Source organism: Ceratotherium simum, chromosome 2 (assembly GCF_057802395.1).
Source record: "Ceratotherium simum simum isolate JZ-2026a chromosome 2, ASM5780239v1, whole genome shotgun sequence".
Classification (NCBI taxonomy): domain Eukaryota; kingdom Metazoa; phylum Chordata; class Mammalia; order Perissodactyla; family Rhinocerotidae; genus Ceratotherium; species Ceratotherium simum.
Genome location: NC_141901.1, coordinates 63,082,580 through 63,104,322, shown reverse-complemented (window position 1 = coordinate 63,104,322; position 21,743 = coordinate 63,082,580). Strand labels below are relative to the sequence as shown.

Genomic DNA, 21,743 nt, shown 5'->3' with positions numbered 1-21,743 from the left:
ATATCTTCTTTGGAGAAATGTTTACTCAAACCCTTTGGCTATTTTTTAATCAAGTTATTTTTTTTTTGCTATTGAGTTGAGGAGTCCCTTATATATTTTGACTATTAACCCCTTATTGGGTATATAGGTAGTCAACTGATCTTCCACATGGGTACCAAGAATACACAATGGGGAAAGGATAGCCTCTATCCTATTTGTATTTTAGCTGCATTGATAAACAATACTATTTATGTCTCTTTATGAGATACATATGCAATATACACATATATTTTACACACACATCAAAAATATATAAAATCATATTGCATTTATTTCTTTAGATCTTGCTTACTAGAGTCAATAGCACCTGTTTAAAATGAATCCACAATGCTCTGTGAAGGTAATGTTTATTCATTTGTATTGATTTATATTTTTCCATTGCATATTTATTTGCTCTATTGTTGTTGGTCATTTGGGTTGTTTCCAGTTTGAAGCTAATATGAACAATATTAGTATATGAATGAGGAAGAGATTCTTTAAGATTTATACATAGAACTAGAATTGTTGTCTGTATACCTTTCCTGAAGTTTATGAGATATTCCAAAATAATTTTCAAAGTAGCTGTGCCAGTTTTCACTACCACCAATAGAATATGTTCTCCATCCTTGCCAATAAGCTAATTGGGGATCTTTATGCATGTTTCTTGATAGTTTATGTTTAATCCTTTTTTGGAGAGAATATTTAAGCCAATGGCTTATTTTTTAATGTATTTGTTTCCTTTTAATGAAGTTTTAAGAATTGTTTTTATTTTTTTATTTATTTTATTTATTTATTTATTTATTTTTGTGAGGAAGATCAGCCCTGAGCTAACATGCTAATCTTCCTCTTTTTGCTGAGGAAGATCGGCTCTGAGCTAACACCTATTGCCAATCCTCCACCATTTTTTTTTTCCCCAAAGCCCGAGTAGATAGTTGTACATCATAGTTGCACATCCTTCTAGTTGCTGTATGTGGGACGCGGCCTCAGCATGGTCGGAGAAGCCATGCATCAGTGCACACCCAGGATCCGAACCCGGGCCGCCAGTAGCGGAGCGCGCACACCCAACCACTAAGCCACGGGGCCGGCCCTATATATTTTATATATTATATATGAGTTCATATTTGTATCCAAGAAGAAGAAATGGGTTTTAGTCAACAGATAGACAGATCTCACCAAACTTTTCCATTAAAAGATTTTTTTTTATTTTTCCCTCTTAAAACACACACACACACACACACACACACATTAATTATTTCCTTTTTTCTTTGCCTGCTCATTTTTAGTGGGAAAATAACATCCCTAAACAGGTCTGTTTCATACTGCTGAGTTTCATTGTTTAACTGAAAAACCTTAATGGCTTTGGCTTTTGTCGTCTTCAAAATTTGATTTCCCATTACTTGGTAGTCCAGAAGCAATTTATGGTTTCCACCCTGCAAACCATCAAATTTCCGAAGTCTACCTAGTCCATTTCACTGCATATCAGTCACTTCTTGCCTGAGCTAGTCTCTCTCTTGTAAGTCCTTGTAATAATTAGTAATGAACACTCAATTTATATTTTTATTCTGGCTCTTTCTGTTTCACTTGGAGTTATGAGCTTAGGAGGCACTTGGTGAGCTTTACAAGTTATCTCAGGCAACATTTTATCAAATAAGTTGACATCGTATGACACAGATCTTAAGCTTTCCAATCTGTTATCTTGTTTGTCTCACTATGCACCACCAAACCGCTATTCAAAAGGTATATGTTGTTAGTTTGTTCTTCCGCTCTCCACTTTGTTAACGGTTTTGGCATTATTTAGGATAAGATTAGCTGCTGAAACAGACTTCAAACACATGAGTTGAACATGAAGAAAATGTTTCCCATGTTATCAGTCCTAGGCAAGTTGGTAGGAAACTTTTCTCCATTTGGTGATTCTGAGATTCAGTCTCCTCTTGTCTTTTGGAGAATTTATGCTGTAGGGCCTTGTCATTTTCTGCAACTAGTTGGCAAAAGAACAAAGAGAATGTGGTGAAGGGGTAACACTTCTTAAATTTTAGGTCCATAATTGACAAGCATTAATTTTGGTGAGATTTGGGTCAAGAGAAACATCCAAGTGCAGACAAGATGGGAAATATAATCTGTGAGCTCAGAAAGAAGAGGAAATGGATTCTGTGTGAATGGATAGCAATTTCTGCCACAATATCTTATCTTAAAATAATTTATCTTAAAATATATCTTAAAATAATTTATTGCAAAGAGTTTGTCCTTCACCACTGGTATGCTCCTTTAAAATCACCAGGAATGTTATAACTCTATATTTGTTAGAATCCTTTGTAATTTGCAATGTAAATTAGATATATATGTAAGTATATATATACGTGTTAAATAGAAGTGAATTAAAAGGAAATGGCAGGTGACAGGCTAGTAGAGTTGAAATTTTGGCATATATTGGGGAGCAATTGAAGACTTCATCTTGTGCAAGCAAGAAACTGAAGATCAGAAGTAAGGAACATATTTTGTTTTGTATTTCCCTAAGAGTCTCCTTACGACTTAGACTTCTCGCTTAAAGGGCATTTCCAGTCCTGTCTACAACTGGAACCTACAATTCGCTAGCAAGCTAAAAGTTCCTTACATAATTGTTCCTGTACTTTAGAAACTGGGAAGAGAGGCAGAAGAGAGAAGTTCTCCTCTACACTAGTCCAGGAGTGTGTGTAGTGTTACTCTTCCCAACATTAAAGGAAATATCAAGTTATAAAGTATTAAAAATTTCATAGCACTAATTTTTCATATATATGCTTAAATCTTGAGCTTATGATTTCAAGGAAGAATCTGATGCCTCTATGACTCTTTTTGTAGCTAATTTTAACATAATTAGAATTAATGTGTAGCTATACCAGACTTCAGCTGCTTCTACAGGGTACACTTGTGTACACTGTAATTACAAATTATACTAAACATACCAATTGAACACATGAAAAACTTATGTACTTAATTATACAAATGCCTTCAATTTTTTTCTAAAACTAGGCAATATCTGTTTCTAAAAAAATCAAGGAAATAAAACTATCAAATGATACTCTTGCAACAAGTGGAATTTCCAATTGTGATTGCTTAATAATTAGAAAAATGATGTAATGTAACCTTTCACAGTAACTGTTTTCTGTATCCTCTCACATTCGGGATGTCACCAAAAGCCTTTAACTATACTTACACTATTGTCATTGCATTGCAGACATTGGTTACCTAATTATCATGTCAATAAACTATGCTGTACTCCTTTAAGGAAAGGACCATATTTCACTCATAATTGGACCCTCCCCCCCATTGCCTTGTTAAGTGCTGATAGATAAGTACTAAAGAGTATTGTATGAAAGAAGAATTAAGAAAACAGGAGGAGGTAGTGAATCATGTCTTGAAAGCCCAAAAACTCTTCCAGGCAGAGACATGGATCAAGGGCCTTTGAGACAGAGAAAATTATTTGCAAAGGCAAGTAGATTTTATTCATTTATTCAACAAATATTTATTGAACCTATTACACATGCTAGAACGTTGGAATGCAATCTGATGCAAAAACATATACAGTCCCAGCTCCAACGGAGCTTAAAATTTATGAAGAAAAGTATTCAGCTAATAAATCACTTGCAAAATGTATTCCTATAAGCTGAAATAAGTGTATAAAGCAAAATAAGTGTATATAACAGAGAATTAATGCCTTCTTCCGAGTTAATCGAGCATATTTTATAATCCTAATTTGTCTCTACTATGGTATTATTTATAACTTTAAAAAAACTTAATGGTTGCTCCAAGGGTTTACGCCTTTACATATAATCTTACATTATATGTTATGTTACATTAACGTTGTCTACTTACATACAATGTTCATTACTCTTCTAATGTATAGAGTAAGACGCTTACAACTGAATATACTAATTATTCCCTCCAATCCTTTGAGCTATTTATTTCAGACATTTTACTTTAACATACACTTTATACATACAATATATTGCTATTTTTGCTTTAGACAAAGATGTCTATTAGAGCTATTAAAAGTAAATAAAAAATTGAATTTTATGCTTTCCTTCATTTACTCCATTTCCAGGATTCATCTTTCTTTTTAGCATGTCCAATTTTCTGTCTGGTTTTATATTCTTTCTGCCTGAAGAACTTTCTACTAGAAATAAATTATCGTTGCTTATGTGTGTGTGAGAAAGTAGTTATTTCTCCATCACTTTGAAAGTTATTTGGGTGGTTATAGAATGCTACGTGGGCAGTTTTTTATTTTTTATTTTTTCAGCCTTTAAATATGGCAATTCATTGTGTTCTGGCTTGTATGATTTCAGATGGGAAGTGTGTTGTATTTCTTATCTTTGGTCCTCTTCATGTAATGTGTCTTTTTTCTGACTGCCTTCAAATTTTTCTCATTTTCAGTAGTTTGAATATGATAGGCCCAGGGATGGTGTGTGTGTGCGTGTTTGGTATCTGTCACAAATTTTGGAAAATTTGTGGCCATTATTTCTTCAAATATTTCTTCTCCTCATTTTCTCTCTCTCCTCTTTCTGGGATTCTAAGAATACATTGATTAGACCAACTAGTATTGTCCAATAGCCCTCAGATCTTCTGCTCTATTTTCTCATACTTTTTTGTTTTGGTCTATCTATATGGTCACTAAATGTTTTTTTCTTTTCCTTTTTTAGGTGTAGAGTATGTTTAATTGGCTGTATTGGGCATAAGCATGTTGAAGGCATTCCTTATCTTTTTACTGTTGTTTTGTTTGTTTCTAGCATTTTCATTTTTTTCTATCTTATTATTCCATTTCTCTGTTAAAACCACCCATCTGATTTTGCATGATGTCTACCTTTTCCATTAGAGACTTTATCATATTAATTACACCAATTTTAACATTCTACTCAGAGCTTTTTGCCATGTGTCACATATGAGCCAGATTCTATTGATTACTTTTGTCTCTTGGAAATGCATTGTTCATTTATTCCTTGTTCATAAACCTTGTAATGTTTTATTGAAAAAAACTCAACACCCTAAGATAGTGAGGTAAATGACTTTTTTTTGGCCTGGAAATCAGCATGCCTTTCGTTCTGCTACACCTTTCCCGTGTGGGTTTAAGGCCATCCAAACAGGAGTGGCCTTGGTTTGGGTTGTTTTGTTGCTATTGTTACTCTCAGTGTACCTTGGTCACCTAATTCCTCTAGTGATAATTTGTGTTTAGGTTAGGGGCTAGTTTCCTATATGGTTTTATCATTTCTGCTCCACCCTTAGCTCTAGGTCTTCTTGTGGTGTGCCTGAGAGAGGGTTCCGCTCCAGTTTTGTTTTATCCTGGTCCTCTTCCAGGAGAACTGTTTACCCATTACTCATTAATTTTTAGCCTGGTGGTAGAGTATACTTGCCCCTACTCCAGCTGTAATTCTGGACAAGCACATATTCATATCCCGCCCCCGCAGTTCCTTCACTAGTCTTTACTAACGCCCTAAAGGTTACCATGTTTATTGCCCTTTTACCACAGAAAGTTCTGTAGAGCAAGCAGGGAAACAGTATCTAGATGAGACTTGGTGCCCCTCCTGCAGCCATTGCTGTCCCACTTCCCCAATGCTGCATCACGCGGGACTCATCTTCAGAAATTTTACCAATCTTTTAGTGAATATCTGTGAGGTCCATGTAGAAAAAACCTACAAGTGGGTGTAAACTCCCCATATACACGCAGCACCCGAGGTCTCCAAACTTTCCCACTAACACACAGTCAGCTGACATTGTGTTAGCAACTCTAGCTGCATTCCTCTTATCAGTGCCTGGCTCCATCATTGTAGGTGAAGTGTTCATGTCCTATCTTTTCCTGCTCTAGTCTCTTCTTAGATTTTGGATTAGCTGGTTGGGGCATGACCTCAGTTCTTTGTTTCAAGAAAAGTCATAAACTTGCAAATTGTCAAAATTTTTTTTTTTATAAGGGTGAGAGTAGCACTCTTTCCGTCTCTCTTCAGAGACGGAAAGAAGAAACTGAAAGCCCAAAGCCATAATTTATAAACTGATATTTGAAAAATGAATGAGTGCTTACTAAATGAAAAGGGTTATGCCAGAAGACAATTCCAGGTAAAGGAAACATCATGGTAGTGTTATGAGGGAGCGTGATATTTTCAAGCAAATGAAAAAGGAGCAAGAGAAGCAGTGTGGCTGAGCACAGATGATCTATATAAAGGTGGACGTGGAAGAGACTGGAGAAGTAGGGCAGATCACATCATGCCTAGACCTTGTTTAGTTCTTATCCTATGAGCAACAGGAATTCTTTGATGTACTGTAAGCAATTTTCAAAATTTTATTTTAAAATATTTCCTCTGGATGCACTCTGTAAAACTAATTTAAAATCATGCAGGTAGACCAATTGGAAACTACTGCAGTAGTCCAGGTGGAACAAGATGGATCCTTGAACCAGGGAGATAGGAGTGGATATGGAAGGAGGCAGGCAGATTCCTTTTTTGAAGTGTCTGACACATTTAGAGAATGGTGAGGGGTCAACCCTGTGGCTTAGCGGTTAAGTGCGCACGCTCCGCTGCTGGTGGCCCGGGTTCAGATCCCGGGCGCGCACCGACACACCGCTTCTCCGGCCATGCTGAGGCCGCATCCCACATACAGCAACTAGAAGGATGTGCAGCTATGACATACAACTATCTACTGGGGCTTTGGGGGGGGAAATAAATAAATAAATAAAATTAAAAAAAAAAAGAATGGTGAGAAGTTCAGGGTGGCAATTATACAAGTTAATGATAGGAGTTTTAGGAGATTAGGCTGGCAATGATTAGGATGAGATTAAGAGAGACCACGCAGGCCATGCTAAGAAAGCTGTATTGATTTCTTCTATATGTAATAATGGGATCACAGTAGGTTTTAAGCTGAATTGTGACATGATCATATTAGATTTGTGGAAAGATGATTTAAATCACTAAATTATGATGTATGTGGATAAGATACTGTTACATTATGAACAGTAAATGCAACATTGTTAAGCCTATTTTAGTAGTAATAATATTAATATTGTTAAACTAGATAATAGTTGTCTTTACAAGCAAATGAATGAACTACTAAGACAAAGAAAATTTAGTTTTCTTACCACCCCCACTTGAACAAAATAATCTATCAGCAAAATATGTTAGTGATGAAGTAGGAATCATAGTCTACATAAAACTTGATTTGAAGGGGATGAAGATAAACCAATTGCTAGTTCAAAAATAGGTTACATTTGACAATTTATCATTTTTTTATGGTTCAAATAAAGCATAAATGAAAAATACATTATATTTTATACCATAGCAAATTTATAAATCCTGCTTTACAAGATAAGCATTCAGTACACCTCAATTTTCTAGTTTTCAAATGTTAATTTCTTTTTTTTGTGTGTGAAGAAGATCAGCCCTGAGCTAACATCCGTGCCAATCCTCCTCTTTTTGCTGAGGAAGACTGGCCCTGGGCTAACATCCGTGCCCATCTTCCTCCACTTTATATGGGACGCCACCTCAGCATGGCCTGACAAGGGGTGCGTTGGTGCGCACCTGGGATCCGAACCCAGGCCGCCGGCAGCAGAGCGCGTACTTAACCACTACGCCATGGGGCCAGCCCTGTTAATTTCTTAATAGATTAAACTATCCAGCCATTTGTTTATTCAAGTCATCAATGAGCACATATTGGGCACAGAACATGTGCTAGGTACTGTGGATACAGGGATTCCAAAAAATTAGGTGGCATATATTGTCTCCAAAAAACAAACAACTACTTTGCTGTACAGCAGAGTCAAAAGCTCAAGAGTGGAAGTAAGGATAGGTGTACCAGTGTGAGGCAGAATGGAGGCTGTATAATAAAGTGAGTAAGGCAAGACTTCTTGAAATGATTTGTAATGTATTTAGTTCAAATCATTTCAGCATAACATTAATAAATACTCTATAACAGGCCCTATGTTCAATGCTTAGGCTATAGATATTGATAAGTTGTTGTCACTAAGAAACTAGTAATCTAATGAGAAAGACAGATATATTCACAACCAACCATAGTGTCAAATTCTAGTAACGGTATAAACTAAATGGAATTAGAATCCAAAATGAGATATGGATCACATAAGGATTCACAGAAGAAGTGATTAAGAATGAGATTTGAAGGGTAAATAATACTTCACCAGAAGTAAAATGGACGGACAGTACCTCCTGGCAGAGGAAAGAGCATGACAAAGGGCAGACAAGTTAGCCTTCTCTTTGTGCTCACTGAAACTGTACACTCTCTGATAGGCACTTCACAGACCCTGCATCACTACTTCCTTTCAGAGATGTGGAATCTCTGACCCCAAAGAGACAGGTAGCTTTTCCCAGATATCTCAGGCTACCAGACTGTCTGAGGTTGTCTTAATGTTAAACACCCATGCTCTTAAGCACGATGCAATAATAAGTAAAATGATGCATCAGCAGACTGTAAGTAGCTCAGCATGGATAGACTCTATGCAAGAATATGCATATTTCTCTTCTCTTCATATCTTATCATTCGATTTGGATTTTTTGGTTTTGGGCACTCCTTCCTTCAGGCTTGTCATTGGAACTGCATCTCTACCAGTCTGGCACGTATTGACAGGTAGCACACCTTACCTAATCTGCCTTAGGTAAGGGATGTGAGTAGCTGGATGGAACATCCCAGCAGGACTGCTTCATGGATCCCAAGTGGCCACACCTCTGCCTCTGGTCCCATCTGGATGTTGCCTCCTCTGGCACTGCTGAAGCTTTGCTCTTCAGATCTAGAAACACATCCTGCTGCAGATTCATCTTTTGAGCCACAGTGGTTACTCTTGCTATTTTCAGATCCTTCTCCTCACCAGCCTGCTATCCTGCTGCCCATCCTTTTCCACTACTCCCTCTGACGTGAACTCAACCTACTGTTTTCCCAACACAAGCGGAAGAAGTTTCCTTCTCTACTTATCTCATCTCATAGGGACAATGAAGATTTTCCAATTTTTTAAGCCATATATTAATGCTGATAAATCTGAGTAATCACCTTGGTTATTAGGAACTGTTTTATTCTGTTTTCATATGAACATTTACAAACCACAATTTGGTTAGTAATTTTAACATCCCCAGGTGGCTATATTGTCAAAACAAAGAGTATTTTGAAATTCTGTCCCTCAAGATTTTGAAGTCTGCAATTCCCCTTTCCTCTTTTGAAATCTATCCCATCCTTCCTTCAATTGACTCCAGAACTTGCAGAACAAGAAGATACCTTAGTCACTTGAAAATAAAAGAAAAAGAAACTCTACCTTTCCTACCATCAAAATGTTTTTTCCTACTAATCAGAGAATCCGGTGTCACAGAGGCCCCAAATGCTTAAACTCTCAAATTTTATTTAAAATTCTCTGCCTTCCTCTATTTAAACTGCATTCTTTTAGTTTATTTCTCTTTTCCACATTACACTTTTTTTTCCTTGACAAGGACCATTGTTTATTGCTTTGTCACCAGTAGTGTCATTGTTAACAATATTCTTGTTAACGATATATGTTATTTCAGTTTTTCACAAGCCAATTCCCCTAATCTATCAAAAAGTATCAGAAAGCATAAGAAGTAACATTCAGAACCATCAAAAACATCATGTATTATGATTTTAAATTCACTCAGAAATTTTATTTAAAAGTTTTTGTGTGACTTAGACTACATATGATCCTGCTTCTTAGAACAAAGTCAAATATTATAAAAACCCAACCAAGTTCAGCGCATACGTGTTACAATTCTGTAAGCACTTAGCTTTTAGGTATTCTCTTCATAATTTTAGCAGTTCTTAGGGATTATTTTCTAAATTAGGTTCCTATACCCAATTCCAAAGTGTTGTATCCCCACACCTCCAATAAGCAATGCTCCAACAGCAGCTGGGTGTCCTACAATTCGACTCAATTAATTCTGACACTATCTGCCTGGAGATAGCATCAGATTCCACAGGCTGAGGGCTCTGTCCCACAAGACTACTCCCCTCCTACTTCAACTGCCAGTTGAAAACCCAGGCTCTTACCTGTGCTTCTGACCAACCAACTACAAATTGGAGGTTCCAGTAACCTCCTCCAACTCAGGATGCCAATAGCAAGTCCAGATTGTTACCTGTACCTCTGACTGACAGGCTGTAAATCAGAGGTTTCCAGGACCCCTCTTTGGGTTTGATTAATTTGCTAGAATGGCTCACAGATCTCAGGAAAACCTGTTTGCTCACTGGATTACTGTTTTATTATAAAAGGATATAACTCAGGAACAGCCAGGCAGAAGAGATGCATAGGGCAAGGCATGGGGAATGGGCACAGAGCTTCCACGCCCTCTCCAGGGTGCCACTCTCCCAGCATCTCCATGTGTTCACGAACCTGGAGTCTCTCAGAACCCTGTCCTTTTGTTTTGTTATGGAGGCTTCCTTACATAGGCATGATTGATTAAATCATTGGCCATTGGCAACTGATTCGACCTCCAACCCTCTCCCCTCCAGGAAGGTCCAGAGGGTGGGACTGAAAATTCCAACTCCCTAATCACCTGATTGGTTTCATTGGCAACCAACCCCCATAGGAAGCACTTAGGTGCTTTCCAAAATCACCTAATTAACATAACAAATACATCTTTATCACTCTCAACACTTAGGAAATTCCAAGAGTTTTGGGAGTTGTGAACCAGGAAACTCAGACAAAGACCATATTTTGGTCATCTGAATAACCAAACTCCGTATTTTTCTTGTAAATCACAATACCACATTTTTATATAAAACAAAAACAGAAAATTCATAAAATTATAGCTAAAGCAAGATTTGGTGTAAATTTTCAAATATTTGAATGAAGCAAAATATGGCTAGCTGGTACCTTCAATTTTGCGTTTGTTGTAATTGAATGATCACCATATAGACAAAAGCCTACATTCACTCATAAAAGATTAAAATTTTCAGAAAACAACCTAGTTCACCAAAATTGTTTTTCTTTACTCATTTTAAAACATTTTTCTATTCTGTAGTTTTCTGTTATGTAATTATTTCCATCATCTTTTATTAAAGCATTTAAATATGTATAGTTTCTCAAACAGAAAATATAGCTAATTTCAATGATAAATCTGTAAAAATATCCTTCTGTCAGAAAAAGTGGAAGGCAGTCTGTCAGGATCTATTAGCAGTTCAGAAGTTTTAGAAGCTGTGGTCTCATAATAAAAATTCTAATAAAAAAATGTTCAAAACTTTTAGCATTGGGGAAGAACTACTTGATAATGATTTTTCAGATTATATTGATGTGTGAATATACTGTTCTCCTCCAGTCTAAGCAATCTCTACCCAATCTAGAAAAAACATTTCTCACTACTCTATTTTATGCCAAAAATGAAAACAATGATTAAAACAACACATTTTATAATAATACTTTAATTCAATTTTATCTAGATGATACCATTCTGAATTCTCAACAATTATGGATCATCCTGGAGATAGATATCACTGCATAATGATCAAACACAAACTTAATGACTTAAAATAACACACATTTTATTATCTCACAATTTCAGTGGTTCGAGAGCCTAGGCATAGCTTATCTGGGTCTCCTACTCAGTCTCACATGTCAAGGTGGCGGGTAGACTCATTCTCATCTGGAAGGCTGACTGGGGAAGAACCCACTTCCAAACTCATTCAGTTGTTGGAAGAATTCATTTCCTTCTGGCTGTATGGCTGAGGGTCCTGGCTCCTTACTGGTTGTCACTGGAGTCCACCCTCAGATCCTAGAGGCTGTTCTCTGTCATTTGGCCCTCTTCATAGGCAGTTCATAACATGGCTGTTTGCTTCTTCAAGCCCAGCAGGAGAATTTCTTGTTCACCAAACTGCTAAAATGGAATTTCCATGTAACATAGCGTAATCATGGGGATACCACCTTTGCCATATAGAGTAATCTAATCAAGTGTGTGCTATCCCATTACTTTTGCCATATTCTGTCTTCTACAAGCAAAGCAGAAGTCCTGCCCACACTCTAGGGGATGAGATTATACAGGGTTTAACACCAGGAGGTGGAGCTCATGGAGCCATGTTAGAATTCCACCTACCATACTTTTCTACTGGTCCATCTATTCCTCCAAGATAGGTCAAATCCACACCATGTTTTAAGGATGAATTTTTAAAAAATATTTGCTTATAATTGTACTAGCAGACAGGTTATATTCTGACTTAAGTAAACTCTGAAATTTCTAAATACAAATTTTGACCCATTTGATCACACTATATTTTCACAAACAATGAAGCCCAAAGGCTTTACCTGCAAAGAAATAGGTTTAGCAAGGCTATTTTAGAGGCCTTCTCACTTTAACAGTCTTAACTGCAACTTAGAGCCAGTCTCTCCTTTGGCCAGTTTTTCGTGGGAGTACAATGAAGGCAAAACTTTTGCAATGGCATACCCCCTTACATTGGAAATGTTTGTCATTTATCTAATTACGCTTGGTTTGGAGGCCCCAAAGATCTAATACTTTCCAGTGATTTCTTCTGTCTTGGAAGGTAGAGCTACTAGTAGAAGTGTAATTTTGGTTTCCTAATTTCCCTTTTATCCCTTTAGTCTCTCTAACTGCAGTGAATTTTTCAACTGAGGATTGAAGCAGGACCCAGGTCATAGGCCAGAGATTTTTACTTTAAGGCTTGTACATTCTTTGCTAATGTATTTAACTATCATCATTTTCTAATGCCTAAATTGTGGGATTGGTTGTAATAATCAAGAATGGGGGGTCTGCCCCCAATCTCTATAACCCCCGTAAGATTCCAGGTCACTTTGTCTTGTAATGACAGAGTAAGAGGAGGCCTCCCTTCTTCGTACTCTTGTAGGATTCCTCATGGGTTTGGCAAACATTTCACTCTAACTATATTAGCTGCTTCACTTTCACTCCCACTGCCAGAATGGCTTGGGCAAAGACGCCTCAGTGATGGATGGCTAAAGTGGTGCTCCTTAGTCTATTCTAATTATCACAATATTTTGACCATAAACTTGGTAAAATGCTGCCAAAAACTTTCATCTCAGGCACCCAGCTTCAGTCCTTTAAACAAAATCTTGCATAAGGACCCCTCTGTCCTAGTACCCCATTTTTTGAGCTATTTCTTGTTTCCTAGAGATAATTATTTTCTGCACCTCAAATTAAAACACTTATATTAAAATTTCTTCAAGGAAAAGAGAAGTTTCTCCCTCCAGTGTCAGTGAGCTCTGCAGGAATTCAAAAGTGCACAATTTTGAATTAGAGAATGAGGAGGAAAGAGAGAGAGACTGAGAGAGAGATTGATTTAGCAACAGCTGACATGAGGAGGGGAGTTCTTAGAGTCACTTGAGTTGCGAAAAATATACTAATATATTATAAATTTATGTAAATATTTATAATACTTAAAACAATATTACACATGTTTTTGTGGAGCAGGATTGGAGAGCATAGTCTATAAAGTGGGTGAAAGAATTTTTTGGGATGTTAGATATGTTCCATATCGTAGTTGGGTTGGTGGTTACATGCATTTATTTGCTCATTAAACTTCACATTTAAAATGAGTGTAGTTGTTGTTTTTTGTGGCTGAATGGTATTTCATGGTGTGGGTGGACAACAGTTTGTTTAAACCTTCACCCACTGGAAATCTGGGTTGTTTACAGTTTTTGCCTATTATGTAAAAAGTTCCCGCAAACATTTATTTACAGATTTTTGTGTGAAAATAAGTCTTGATTTCTCTGATATAAATGCCTGAGTGCAACTGCTGGGTCATATGGTAGTTGAGTGCTTAATTTTTGTTTTTTAAGAAACTGTCAAACTGTTTTCCAGAATCACTGTAACATTTTACATTCACATCAGCAACATGAGTCATCCAGTTAATCTGAATCCTTGACAACATTTGGTGTTGTCACTTTTTTTTTTTAGCCATTTTGATACATGTGTAGTGATATTTCAATGTTCTAATTTGCATTTCACCAATAGCTAATGATGCTTGAACATATTTTCAAGTGCATATTTTCAGTTGTATAGCCTCTTTGGTGAGTTGTTTCTTCCTTTCTTTTGCCCATTTTCTAATTGGATTGTTCATTTTATCAATTGGATTGCTTATTTTTCTTGAGTTTTGGGAGTATTTTATATATTCTAAATACTAGTCCTTTGTTGGACATATGACTTGCAATTTTTTTCTCCCAGTCTGTGATTTGTCTTTTCATCCTCTTAACAGTATCTTTCACAGAACAAAGGTATGTAATTTTTATGAAGTTCAATTTTTCCTTTTTATGGATCATGCTGCTTTTGGTGTCATGTCTAAGAACTCATTAATCCTGGATCGCAAAGATTTCCTTCTATCTTTTTTCCTAAAATTTTTATATTTTATATTTTAGTCCACAATCCGTGTTGAGTTATTTTTGTATAAGAAGTGAGACTTATTTTTTGCCTGTGAATGTCCAATTGCTTTTTCATCTTTTGTTGAAAAGGCTATTTTTCCTCCACTGAATTACTTGTGCACCTTTGTCAAATATCAATTGGACATATTTGTGTCTATTTCTGGGTTCTCTATTCTTTCCCATTGATCTATTTATCTGTTCTTCCACCAATACCATAGAGTGTTGATTACTGTATCTATATATTAAGTGTTGCAACCAGGTAGATCAATTCTCCCACTTTATACTTCTTTTTCAAAATTGTTTTAACTATTTTAGTTGCCTTGATTTTCAATATAAATTTTAGAATAATCTTGTGCATATCTGAAAAGTTTTTTGCTTGCCTTATGATAGGAATTGAATTAAAGTTATATATCAGTTTGGGGAGGTTTGACAGCTTTGCTATGTTGATGCTTCAATCCATGAACACAGTATATCTCTCCCTTTGTTTAGATTTTCTTTGATTTATTTCATCAGTGTTGTGTAGTTTTCACATTACGAATCCTGTATATGTTTTGTTAGATTTTACACTTAAGTATTTCATTTTTTAAAGCAATGTTAAATGGTTTTTTTTTTTTTTGGTGAGGAAGATTGGCCTTGTACTAACATCTGTTGCCAATCTTCTCCTTTTTGCTTGAGGAAGATTGTCCCTGAGCTAACATCTGTGACAATCTTTCTCTATTTTGTACGTAGGATGCTGCCGTAGCATGGCTTGATGAGTGGTGCATAAGTCCAGGCCAGGGATCTGAACCCGCAAACCCCAGACTGCTGAAGTGGAGCGCTCAAACTTAACCACTACACCACCAGGCTGGCCCCAAATGGTATTGTATTTTTAATTCCAATGTCCGTGTGTTCATTGCTAGTATATAGGAATACAGTTGATTACTGTATGTTAATCCTATATCTTTCAGCTTTACTGAACTCATTTATTAGTTACAGGATTTTTATTTTTGTAGATTCTTTTGGAATCTCTAACCCTCAGACCAGGAAAGCCTGAGGAACATAAACTTTTACAATTATGAGGCTGTAATAAGGCTCCCCAATATCTCTACTGGAGTAGCGTCAGAGAAGACCAAGTAGGGATCAGGGACTTTTATCTCTACTGGCTGGTGATGAGCCCTTCTCTGCACATGTGCTCCTGCCCCCACCTCCCCTGTGTTGTCAATGGAAACCCATGGGGATCCTGAATTTCCACTCCCAATTGGCAATAAAGAGGCACCCATTTCTCTTGACTGGGGTGGTGTCAGAGGAGGCCTAGTGGAAAGTGAAGACTTTCACCATTTTCCACAGTAATGAGATCATTGGAGAATGTGGTATCACTGGAGAATAAGGGAAGGGGGGCCTGAATTCCCACCCTTATCCTTATAACGAGGTGTCCCCCCATATAATCTGGTTTCTTCTTTTGATCTTTCAGAATCTCCTTATATTTGTGTTATATAAAAGGTACAGGGTTTTTCAGTTGTACTTAGTGGGGGGAATAGGAGAAAGCAGATCTACTCCATCTTCCCAGTAGCACAAGTCACTCCAAATTTTAAGAGAACTTTTAGAAAATTTTTTTGTTTAGCCTCCTCTTTAATTTCCTCAAGACATTTTTATGGAAGACATAGTAAAAAAGTAAAACAAAATAAAAATATAGGGAACTGAATGTAGCACCCCTTACAGACCTTAAGCACAGATGGTCATATAGAGCATGCTTCCAATCCAGGTGCATGATCCTCAGTGCCCATCAACGGAGCTTGATTTCTCAGACTGTAGGAAAGGTCAGTTTATATACCATGCTGCTGTCAGTGCTCTTTCCTTTTCAGACAGTCCAGCCCTCCAGGATGGTGGTAAGAACAGAGGGAGTAGTCCAAGCAATTGTATCTAGATTGCTCCAAATTCTAACACGGGAACCCAGAGAGAGAGTATCTCTCTGCTTTCTTCCAGTCCAGAGTTCCAGATTTCTGAGGTTCATTTTATGTGTCAACTTCACCAGATCACGGGTGCCCAGATATCTGTTTAAGCATTTTGGGGTGTATCTGAGAGGATGCTTCTGGAGGAGATTAGTACTTGAATTGGTGGTAGACTGAATAAAGCAGAGTGCCTTCCCCACTGTGGGTGGCCATCATTCAATCTGTTGAGGGCCTAAATAGAACAAAAATGCAGGGGAGGGAGAATTCTTTCTTTTGCATCAGCTGAAACATCGATCTTCTCCTGGTCTTGGACTAGGACTTACACCATCTGAACTCCTGCTTCTCACACTTTTGGACTTGGACTAGAACTTACACCGGGTTCTCCTGGTTCTCTTCCTATTGGTTCTATTTCTACAGAGAACCTTGACTAATACAGTTTTCATTATGATGCTATTATCATGTGGGACCAAGGGAGAGAGCATAGGTTTGTACAGGGCAACTTTGATGGAGACTGCTATGGACTGAATGTTTGTTTGTCCCCACTCTAAATTCATATGTTGAAGTTTCAGTCTCCATTATGTATTTGGAGTTGGGGCTTTGGGACGTAACTGAGGAGAACTGAAGTCATGAAAGTGGGGCCTCATGACTGGGTTAGTACTTTTATAAGAGACACCGGAGAGCTTGCTCTCCTCTCTCTACCATGTGAGGGCAAAATGAGAAGGCAGCAAGCCAGAAAGAGGGCCCTCACCAGAAACTAATCATGGTGGCATCCTGATCTCGGATTCCCTGCCTCCAGAACTGTGAGAAAATAAATTTCAGTTGTTGAAGTCACACAGTCTATGGTATTTTGTTATGGCAGCCGGAGCCAACTAATACAGAAAATTTACTTTGATAGGATCTTTCTGGGTTCTTGGCTGCTTTCACTATTGTGTAAACTGTAAACCATCCCATAGTATAGCCTGTTTCATCTCCTTGCTTTATCTCTTACTTCTCATGAGATCTGGCTCCCTTTCCTTATATCTGGGTAATTTGCCCAATTTCTTCTGAATTTATTAATATAACTCTTTTAGGCTTTTGCTTTGTTCTGGACAACGAATTCCCTCTCTAATCACTATTTCCTAATCTCCAGCCTCCTTTACCTCTTCTTGTTCGAGATATCAGTCCTGGGTTGAGGACTCAAATGCCCAGAAGCGCCAACCCACATGAAGCAAATGAACCATAAGCAAATCAACGGGGAGTGCTGGAGGGCACAGCAAATTAGAGAGTTAGTGCCCCCAGGAAAAGATGCAGTGGCCACTTACTCACATGTTGTCAGATCCTCCAAATTCTCAAGAGAAGCCAGAAATTCGAGTTTTTAAAGGTTAGCAACTAATTAAAAAGATTTAAAAAGGATGTATATGAGCCAACATTATTCAGGCCAAACAACATAGGTCTGAGGCCCAGATTTGGCCCTTTGGACCCCAATTTAGGACTTCTACTACAATCTCTTTAATGATTTCTCCCAGGGGTGCTAGGGATTATTATGCAAATAGTTCTCCTGGTGGCTCATATTAATATCCCTTAGATGGCTTTGGAGATCAGGCGAATTTAAGGCCTGCCTATGGTGGAATCATATCTTGTGTCTTTTTTCAGCTCCATCTGGCAAACAGCTCCCCCTGGCTCAAATAATCACTGCCCAGCTGACTGCCGGCAGTAGAACAAGGCTCCCCCAAAGAACAGAAGACGGGATAACTGCCCAAATCACTGTGTCCTGGGATGAGCCTGTCTATATTGAATAGTTTATGATGCCACAAGCTGGTCTATGGCCCTGCGGCCACCTCTGCAGCGGCAGCCGAGTGCATCTGTCACGCAGAATCTACAGACATCAATACCATTGTTATCTTAGGCACTAGGATTTTATTTTCCTCAATATTTTATTTACTTCATTGAACAGTATTGAATTTTCTTCTGCCTGAGTTGTGCTGTGAGACTAAATCATCAGCAGGTGCTTTAAATCATACTCTTGATGATTGCTTGTTTCTATTTCTGGTATGGTTTTATCACTGAAGTGCTGCTTTGGATTTTCAATTTTGGTCATCAGCCCTGTGCTTCTCTTCACTGCAGAAGTTTAAGTAGGTCTCTGAGCCAGGTCTCACTATTTTATTCCTTGTATCTAATGTGTTGGCCAGATTAGGCAGCGGCCTGTGGGAGCGGCAGCCTGTGTCACAGCAAGTTTCAGAACAACACCAGAGGACATGGTGATGCGGTAAGAGAAAGAAGAAAAATAAAAAACCTTTTTAACCATACTCCGGAAGAGAAAGAATAATGCTCAGTTTTTTGTCTTCCAAGATTTTTTATTTTTTTGCCCAGATTCATGATATAATTATTATCTTTCCATTACTTAACATATTTTCTCTCACTGTTACTGAGATGGAAAATTTCTATATATTCTTTGGGTCTCATACTAAAGGTCATTTACTCACAAATACTTTCTTGGGTTCCTAATCAAGGTTAGAACTCCAGCCCCAGCCTTATATCACCTCAGCTCCCTATATTTTGTCTATCACAAAATTAATGACTTATTATTGTTATCAATTTTTTGTTTTGTTAATATATGGCATACCTTTAAAGTCTCAAAGAAGAGGGGCTTATGTCTGTCTCATTCACCGCTGTAGAAGAAATCAGTAATGTATGTCTCTCCTGAATCTACTACACTTTTATACGCCTTTATTCACATTCAATTTTTATTTCCTTATAGTTCACTAACATTTAGCCCCTGTTTGCTGACCACTGTTGTATAGTTGCAGAGAGCAAAACAGCCCACTTTACGCTCCAAATGCAGCACTTGTTGGTCATCTTTTCTCTTTCCATCTGCCTGTGTTTCTTCTTGTCATATCTAAGATATAAGGTAGAAAATCTAATTAGTTTACTGGTCAATAGTTTAATATTAGATGATAAACACTGGAAGCAAAATTCCTTGTTTTATATGTTGTAAATGTGTGACCAAAAAATGTTAAGATCCTAGCAATTCAGTCAAAATTTCTGTCATCAAAAACATAGAATTATTATTGAATACTCATGACTCTTTCATCTATTCAATTAATCAAACAGAAATAAATATTTATTTAATACCTAATATTGGTTTGCCAAGGCTGTTCTAACAAAATGCCACAAACTGAGTGGTTTAAATAACAGAAGTTTATTGTCTCAGAGTTCTGGAGTATAAAGTCCACAATCGAGGTGGTGGGTCCTTCTGATAGCAATGAGAAAAAGATCTGTTCTAGGCCTCTCTCCTCAGCTTGTAGATAGATAGCTGTCTTCTCCCTGTGTCGCTTCACGTTGTCTTCTCTCTATATTTCTCTGTCTTTGTGTTCAAATTTCTTCTTTTTAGAAGAACATCAGTGACATTAGATTAGGGTCCACCCTATTAACTTTATTTTAAATTGATTGTCTCTGTAAAATCCCTATCTCCAAATGAGATGACATTCTGATGGACTGAGGGTTAGGAGTCTGGCATATGAATTTTTGCAGGAAACAATTCAACCTGTAACATATTTATTATATGATTAGAACTAATTTTTAGACTCTCGGGAATACACAGTTTATATTCTTGTTGAGTAGACGAAACTAACACTCATTAAAGGGAAGTATTTGATGCAAAGAACTATGCCACCGAGGGCTGAAATTGTGTAGAACATATACACAAGTTCAGTATAAACTGTAGGAGTTCAAAAATAAAAATAAAAATAGCACTGGAGTAATCAGGACACATCTGAGACTCTACTAAAAATAAAGGCTTAGTAAAAATAAAGCTGGACTTGAATAAAAGTAGAATTTAGATGAATATAAGAGACTGAAAAAGGTATATAAGGTAGGAGATATGGGTGAGATCACAGAAGTATGACTGATTAAAAATGCAAGCCATAATCCTGTCAGAGTGAGTAGATGATCTGGCTCAGGTAGAGGAAACGTGTTGAGGAAAAATAGAAAAGAAGGTTAAGTTAGATGAAAAATGAAAGTTAGGCTAGATGGAAACAGCTTTGGGATTTGAAATCTTGGGAGCAAAGTTTACACTAGATCAGAATATGGAATAGGTAGTCATTGAAAGTTTTTGAGCAGGACAGATGAACAGTGATTGTGGTAGAATATGGAAATCTTCACAATGTTTTCCTACCTCCCAAATCCATTCACTTTGTAACCTGACTTTGCATCTCCTCCCATTAGGAGGTGGAAGACTATTTTCCCTTTCCAATGAATCTGCTGGTCTGTGACTGACTTTGGCCAACAGGATGTGGCCTCACTAACAGCATAGCAATTTTGATCTTGGCCTCAAATTAACAGTCATGTACACTTTCTCTCCTTCCGTCTTGATCTCTGTCTCCCTCGTGGTCATCATCTGAAGAAGCCTGGTATAGTCTGATGGAAGATAAGAAATCCTATGTGAAATCCCCATGTGAAGGAAATCCACCCCAGGCAAGGTCATTCTTGATCACTAGGCCATTTGATTGCCTGCAGACACATGAGTGAGCCAAGCAAGTTCAGCCCAGCCGGATGCAGGCCAGAACAGCCTCCCGTCTAACTGAGAGACTCATGAGCAATATTAAATACTTAATATTTAAACCATTAAGTTTTGCAGTTGTTTGTTAGGTGGTATTATTGTAGTAGAAAATTTAAACTGTAACATTTGCGTAATTGAAGAAAGACGAACCTGGCAGCAATAGTAGTATGGATTGGAGTGTTTGTGTGCATAGGTAGAAAGTGAAGGTGGACGATTATAACAAGGAGTAATAGTTGGGACATTGATCTAAGAAGGAGCTCAGACTAGGATGCTAGTAATTGAGTTATATAGTAAGGGAGTCATGAAAAGCATTTTGAGGAGAAGACTGGCAAACCTTGTCAATAAAAAGAAAATGGAAGGGAAGAATTAAGAAGTTTTATTTGACTTTTTGCCAAGTATTATAGACAAATTTTTGCCATTTCCTTTAAAAATATGTCTAAAGTGATATTTTTATGGCTTAAAAGGGAATTTTCCTTAAACCATTTCTTTTATCAGTTTGTCAAAATATACCCAGTCATTTTGGGGTTCTATGAATGGGAAATTAAAACACATTCTATAAAATATATGGCCACTGTCAAACATTTTACAAAAGTAAAAAGTCTTTGCTTGAGATGATTGGTTTAAAATATAAACACCAAAGATAGCCCGCTGCCGGAAAGAGCAGCTTGGGTTTTCATGATGGTAAGAGCTAAGAGGTTGCATAAGAAAACTTTAGTCTTTCAGATAGTAAGATTTCCACATGCTCCAGTTCCATAGCATGTAAGCATAAAGCCAGATTAAACATTTTGCTATCCAGCTCCTTGGCTTTCTGCCAAACTCATAGTGCTTCCCTATACTCGTCTTCTAAACTAAACTAAATCTTTCCTACAACTGTTTTAAGGGATACCCCATCCTGAAAGGGAAGGATCTTATAAAA

At 37.3% G+C, this 21,743-nt stretch overlaps 2 long non-coding RNA genes across 3 annotated transcripts in view; both read left to right on the top strand.

Moving 5' to 3' along the window:
* LOC147918033 (uncharacterized) overlaps positions 1-21,743 on the top strand; it is a 1,004,068-nt gene that overhangs the window by 96,921 nt on the left and 885,404 nt on the right. The gene's annotated exons all lie outside the window — the stretch shown is intronic.
* LOC147918035 (uncharacterized) overlaps positions 1-21,743 on the top strand; it is a 120,557-nt gene that overhangs the window by 96,435 nt on the left and 2,379 nt on the right. Inside the window, exons 2-3 of one of the 2 annotated variants that reach the window (XR_015555813.1) lie at positions 15,092-15,219; positions 18,459-18,535. This is a non-coding gene — a long non-coding RNA (uncharacterized LOC147918035). The remainder of the gene's footprint in view (positions 1-15,091; positions 15,220-18,458; positions 18,536-21,743) is intronic. The other variant, XR_015555814.1, reaches the window with a different exon arrangement.